Source organism: Mercenaria mercenaria, chromosome 10 (genome assembly GCF_021730395.1).
Source record: "Mercenaria mercenaria strain notata chromosome 10, MADL_Memer_1, whole genome shotgun sequence".
Taxonomy (NCBI): Eukaryota; Metazoa; Mollusca; class Bivalvia; order Venerida; family Veneridae; genus Mercenaria; species Mercenaria mercenaria.
Window position 1 is genome coordinate 21,666,431 of NC_069370.1, and position 7,574 is coordinate 21,674,004.

The window sequence follows — 7,574 nt, forward strand, 5'->3', positions numbered from 1 at the left end:
TCAGACTGTCTGTCTTTATAAGATATAACAGCCAAAAAGACCTACCGATGTTAAATTGTATTCCGATGAAAATACTGTCCATGATTTTAAAATAAGATATCATCAAAGTCAAAAAATCAAATGAGCCGCGCCATGGGAAAACCAACATAGTGGGTTTGCGACCAGTATGGATCCAGACCAGCCTGCGCATCTGCACAGTCTGGTCAGGATCCATGCTGTTCGCTTTCAAAGCCTATTGCAGTTAGAGAAACCTCTAACGAACAGCATGGATCCTGACCAGACTGTGCGGATGCGCAGGCTGGTCTGGATCCTTGCTGGTCACAAAGCCACTATGTTGGTTTTCTCATGGCGTGGCTCAAATATTTGAATCTTTACCATCAGAATTTATCAGAATAGGGCGATTCATGGATTTGCAAGAAGTGTCAATGTAGTTTATATCCGTATAAACGCACAAAAAATGACATTTATTTCTGAAATAAACGTTTCTTTTTTCTTTCTATACAAAAATGTAATGAGATATAATGAATGTAAAATATTAAAGTCTCCACTTGAAGGGATTTAAATGATGTTGTTACAGACTAAAATCACAGTCATATACATGACACATTGAAGTAATAAATGCTTTAATGTCAATGAAGTTGTTAGGTTTAACGTCGCACCGACACAATAATTGAGGAAGAACCTAGGCCTCTACATGCATTATTTCATCATGAGCGGACATCTGAGTAGAACAACCGACCTTCCGTAAGCATGTTCATAAAGAATTCAACGCCCCGAGTGACGCTCAAACACATATCGATGAGGGGCAAGTGATTGGAAGTCAGCGACATTAACCTTAACCACTCGGTCACGGAGCCCCTCCCCCCACCCCTCACAAAGTCAATTAAGAGTTACTTCGTTCAGCAGAAAGGATTCTGCGCAAAAGAATACAGAGCTTTACCGTTGATATCATCAAAACAAATACATGTCCATTTAGTAATTAAATGAATTCTCAGATCGGGGTATAGTAGACGATCTGGGGTAGTTCCTCTGAACTTTGTTAATATCATACAAAGGAGATTAGTCAGTCTATAGGAAGAGTGCTTTTCGATCGAACTTATCAAGAAATCATTTGAAGGTCTAGAATCCTTTTTCTTTAGGAGCTGAAACAAAATACTACATATTAGAGTAATAAATATTAGAAGTTCGTACATCCGTTCAGTGTGCTTGTCAGCAAAGTTATTGAAAAACTCAAACAGTCCGTGCAACGGGCGCTTTTGAAAGACCAACTGAAGATCCATCGCTAACATAATATGTTGTTGTTAAACGGGGCAATTGCTTTTATCGCGAAAAGGGCATTTTCAGTAATGCAGACCGAATTCAGACCGAATGCAGTAAGACTTGATATTTATAGATAATATAAGTCTCTTGGTGCAATGTTTGCGCATCTGAAGTCTGAACCGTTGTAAATCAGAGAATAAACCACGCAAAGCCCTTAATTACTTCATTACATTGATGAAAACAAATGATAAATTTACATGATGTACATTCAATCGCAAATCATTCAAGAATGAACACATAAATGATAAGCTGGCCTGACAATCAGTCTAACAAAATAATATCATAACAATAACAGAGAAGATAACAGTTTAGTCCAATCGTATTTTAGTTAATTTTGATTTTAAATAATATTTAAAATACTTCGTGACAAATGTTACAAGTTTCATGCGAAATATGTTCACTTATCATCACGTCCTGCTTATGTAGAAATATTTATGTCCGTACAGTAACTCTAATCTGAACAATTTAAAATTATTTCAATTTTATTTTCAATGGCTTGGATTATTCGTTTCTATTTCGGAACTTTTTTAATCGTTTTATCAACATTTGTTTTCTTTGGAAAAGGTATGTCGGTATTTTTCATTCGTTATTATTCGTGAAATAATAATGATAATGGTGATTATACTAATAATAATAATGGTATAAATAGTAATATTAATAATAGTAGCAGTAGTAGTAGTAGTAGTAGTGATGATAATGATCATGATGATGATGTTTAGCATATTTTACCATATTATGTACTTTTAATTGAGCCTTAAATATATCGCAAAATAATCACCTCATTAATTCATGTATTCATGAAATGAGTAAAATGAAAGGTATTTAACTTTGACTTTGAGCGTATTTTGTTAGACTTGAGATGGTGGCTGTATGTTCTCTGATAATTCCTACAAACCATACCCGCCGATAGAATTATCAGTCAGCATTTTAGGAAGAAAGCGGAATTATACAATTTTTAACTGAGCCTCAGTCACAAAGATATGAGAAGTCATTTATCGTATTTTCCTTTTTCGGCGACGCCGTCTAAATTCGTTTTCGTTATCTGTGCCACGTGACTTCAGTTTGCGAATCAAACTACTTGATAACGCATTATAGATAATTTATCAAAGTGGAAGATTTATGCAACACTCTGCCTGATTGGACGAGAGTGTCAATTTCTTTCACTCTGTTGAATGTGCTACGCTGAGTGAAATGTAGACAAAGCGTTTATCCTAAACGACGCTGTTTACAGTTTTAAAGCTAACTTTGGCTCAGTATATTTAGCAAGAATATTGATATATCTCAAAATGATAAGTAAGTTTAATAAATATGATAAAAACCTGTTGAAATACCAACATATATCAAATTAAAGAAAGAGCTGAATACGGTCTGCGTATCACATGAATAAGGGTGTGATAAGAGTCTTTTATGTTGAGAAGTGCACTTTAAAAGATTTTCCTTGTTACAATTGTCGTCTGTATATGAAAATGTTTCTTGCTTTTGTGACTTATTCAGATTGCATATTAAAATGAGTTCTTGTTTGCTTTGATATATTTGTTATATATTATTTAACTGATTTATTATACATGAATATTTTTCTTAAGTATGGTATGCAAATATTGAACTCAGTTGAAATCTGTTTTATTATATATATGCTATATAATGACTGAATCTCATTACACTGAAATGAAGGTACGCTGCATACAGTTTATCTATGTGATATGACTATGGTCAAACTTTGCTTATGAAACAGAAATATTGAAAAAATTACAATTGTATGTTTTGCTTGACCTTCACTTTTTATAGGTGTGACGTCATTGTCCAAAGATTCATGAATAGCGGATATGCTATTTGTTAAAGCGGGATCAGTTGGCCTGTTTTAGAAATAAATAAAAATAATAAATAAAAAAAATCCTTTAATTGATTTTTCTCATGTATTCTAATCAAACTTGATTTGTAGCATCTTTATTAGGCCCGCAGCCAACTTTGTTCAGCTGGGACATTTGACCCCTTTTAGGGGCTGCTAGAGCTAAAACTAGAAATGCCTTTATACAGCGTCTCATGAACAGCTTGGTGGATCTTTGTCATACTTGGTCTGGAGCATCATTATAAGATCCTCTTCCAAATTTATTTATATAGAAACTTGGGCCCTATTAGGGACCACTATAGCTAAAAGTAGATATGCCTTTCTTCGCATTAACCACTAAAATGTAATGGATTTTTATCAAACTCGATGTGTAACAATATCGTAAGGTCTCCTGCTATTTTGTTACAAATGGGGATAGGGACCAATTTAGCTAAAAATATAAACACGTTTAATGACCTCTTCTCATGAACCGCTTCATGAACCTTCATCAAACTATTGTTGTAATTATTCATCTAAGGATAAACGAAACAAAATTGCAACCCTACGAAACCTTTGCGAAAAAATTAAAAGAGAACCATTTAAATTGTTAAAGTGCGGTGTTTAGTTTTGCAATTTGAAAAATGTTAGATGAAAGATGAATGTTAGCAATGATGAAAAATTCATAAACGTCTTTCCTTATTACAATTCGCCGACTATCATTTTTAAAGATATTTCTTGTTTCATATGAAATTATATGCATGTAAAATGAGGTCATATTATTACAATATTAATACAATAGGGTTATTATAACAGTAGCTTAATCTGGGATGCAGTATTCGGCTCGAGTGGATTTTGGTAGATGGGATCTCACGAGGCGCGCAAGCGCCGAGTGTGATCCGACCTTGCAAAATCCACGAGAACCGAATACAAAGTCCCAGATCCAGCTACTGTTATAATGACCCTTTTATTATATACCTTTACTATTTTGATTCTTGTTTTGTTCTTGAACGAAATCTTCAATGTTTATCGATATGAAATGGAATCTAGTGAAGTTTTTATGTGCGCTATTTATAGAAATGTGTTGGGTCATGCATATTAATGAAAATAGTCCGGCAGCATACAATACGGAAGGTACAATACGGAATTTAAAAGGCACAATACGGATTTTTTGTCTGTCTGTGCATATTTAATTGTGGAATACAAGCCGATTTTATATATGTATATTACAAAAAAAAATTATTATGCAACATGACGCATTGGAGCAACATAATATCAAAAGCAAAGATAGATATTAGTGAATAACCACCTCGGTACCATATTATACACCACCATGACTAAAATGAAATACAAGATTCGCCCAGATATATTGCGACAACGCAAAATTATCGCTCCTTATAAGGATAACGTCTCGTAGTATCATTTCGAAGTAAGTTACCAGTTATATTTTAAGCTAAGCGAAAAAAAGTAGCGTACTTTCGTACTTAACTTCCGTATTTTATGTACAGCTTATCGAACAACAGTATTAAGACATGCATTCCATTGCGTTTGCTTATGTAATACTTGCATTCAGTAAGAATTTAGTAAATAGGCGTTGTTAAATATTCGTTTTGCTATGGTGTTTCGTCTTAGTCATCGTTGTTTGAGCAAGGGCGGTCGTTGGAGACACGATGCGATGACAATGTAATACGACGCGACACCGTGATAACACGATGCGAAGTCGCGATATTAATATCGCAGTTTCGCAACGTGTTTTCGCATCGTATTATTGCACGATCGTCCCTTCGACGTAAGGACGATATTACAATAATACGATTGTGTGTAAAGGGTCATGACTCCTGACTTACGTAAAACTTTTAAATATTTAAAATAGTTCTCGCGTTAGTTGCTCATTGCATATAAACATAAAAAACGAATGCAATTTATTGAAATCCATGCAGTCTTTGTTTATAGAAAAACTTGCGTAATCTGTATAAGACGTAGAAAAACACCAACATTCTGTGGCGTTAATCACGCAGCAAAGTGCGCTGTAAAAATAAGTATTTCACTACGATCTATAGTTTACTGAAACAAAAGATGTCATACGTGATATTAACTTCTTGATATTTTTAGATATTGACGTTTTTAACATTTTGATATTGCGATGACATCTGGAGGCATGTTTTTTTAACTGTAAAATCTAACAGCAGTATCATTTTTAACGTGGTTCAGCACGTTTGAAACAAAAACTGTCCTACAATGTAGAATTTTATTAAACCATAGTCTTTCAAAGCATCATTGTTTCCGAAGGAAATTCAGCCAGTGTAAGAGGTAGGGTCATGTGCTTGATTTTTTATTAGACCGATTTGAAAATATTTGTCCTCCGGTCAATTTTCACAAAGGACTTCTATTGGAAAATATCACTTTGGGTGACATTTTCGTGTAGAGAAAAAAATACAAAATGCAGATTTTGATGAAAAAGCAAAAGTTGTAGATTAATCTTTTTTTTCAATCACACCGCTAAATAAAACTTACAGCTCAGTGTTCTTTTTTCCACAATTTACCAAATATCAGGTGGAGTCTGCAGATGACTGCTTATTTTATGTTATTACTTTGATTTGTTTTATTTTGTTCGTTTGTTTTGGGTTTAACGCCGTTTTTCAACAGTATTTCAGTCATGTAACGGCGGGCAGTTAACCTAACCAGTGTTCCTGGATTCTGTACCAGTACAAACCTGTTTTCCGCAAGTAACTGCCAACTTTCCCACATGAATCAGAGGTGATTTGTTTTAACCCTTATCATGCTTGGGCACGATTGATTCTGCCTTTGCGACCAGTGTAGATCATGATCAGCCTGCTAATCCGTTCAGTCTGATCAAGATCTGCACTGTTCGCCATTCGTTAAGTATATTTTTGGTATGCATCCCTTTTAATAGCTGATCGTACTGTCGAAATAGAACGATAGGCAAGTTGATTATGGAAATTTAGCAGGGTAAGCCGTAAGGGTTAATAATCCTATCTATTGTCAACAGACATCAGCACTGACTGCTTAACACTTAAGATACTGAACATGAACATGACTGATTCTGCCTTTGCGACCAGTGTAGATCATGATCAGCCTGCACAGTCGCATTGTTCGCCGCTCTTTCAGTATCTTTTTATTGGTAAACACCCCTTTAACATTCAAATGGTACTGTCCAAATTGAAAGATGGACAAGTTCAATATAGAAATTTAGCAGGGTAAGGGTTAACACCTAATACACTGGATGTAACACCAGTATAGTAAATAATAGTTATTACTATATGATGTCACGCCGTCACTTCCGGTTAATCAAACGTGCAGAAGTACCTACACATAACTTTGTTGAATAGGTAACCAGAGTGCTTTTTTTTCATGTTCTGCTTTAAACCTTTGCTAATTTTAATTTACTAAAATACAATTGTCCTTAAAGTAATGGTATCTGATAGGTTAAGTAAATAGTTTCCTATCAAAACAAAGTCTTTACAAATCAATATATTTAAGCATGTTTTAACGTAAGCGTGTACAGCCCGAACTATTTTCTTTTTCATAAATTAATGAACATATTTTCCAGTAAACGCTCACTTTCTTTCATCAATACATTATAACTCTGGATTCATGTTTTATTATATTTTCTGTGTTTTTTGAACACGTAGAACATTCATTTTTTGATGTCAGAATATTCCGCTTAAGCCGGTGCTAGGGGGAATGAAGGGTGTTGCACATTTCACAACCTCTCATGAACAGACTCAATCAAACCGAGTTTGCTAGTATTTAGATTTGAGCCGTGCCATGAGAAAACCAACATAGTGGGTTTGCGACCAGCATGGATCCAGACCAGCCTGCGCATCCGCGCAGTCTGGTCAGGCTTCATGCTGTTCGCTTTTAAAGCCTATTGGAATTGGAGAAACTATTAGCGAACAGGATGGATCCTGACCAGACTGCGCGGATGCGCAGGCTGGTCTGGATCCATGCTGGTCGCAAACCCACTATGTTGGTTTTCTCATGGCACGGCTCATTTTATTAATATTTTAGTTGTAGTCTTAGACTGTTACAACACCACCACAACATATAAGTATGACGGTCACCAACAGACAACAGCTAACGGGGAGGAGTGTGTAAGATGGGATTCCTTTTCTCATCCATACAATAACTCTTTAAAATGTTCCCTCACGCTACTCTGTATGACGCAGCGAACTTCTGCCGCAATCCGAATAGATCTTCTAATATCTGGTGCTATATGGACAAAACGTCATCAAGTGGGAAAACATGTGGAATACAAAAATGTGGTAAACAGGAATGCATAGTGGTAGGCTGTGCGATTTTCAAAATTTAGAAATCCTTAGAAAGTGAGTGGTGAATGTCCAAAGATGTTCCCATTGTTTGCGTATGAAGAATAAAGAAACTATTTTGGCAAGAAAGAAAGAAAGAAAGA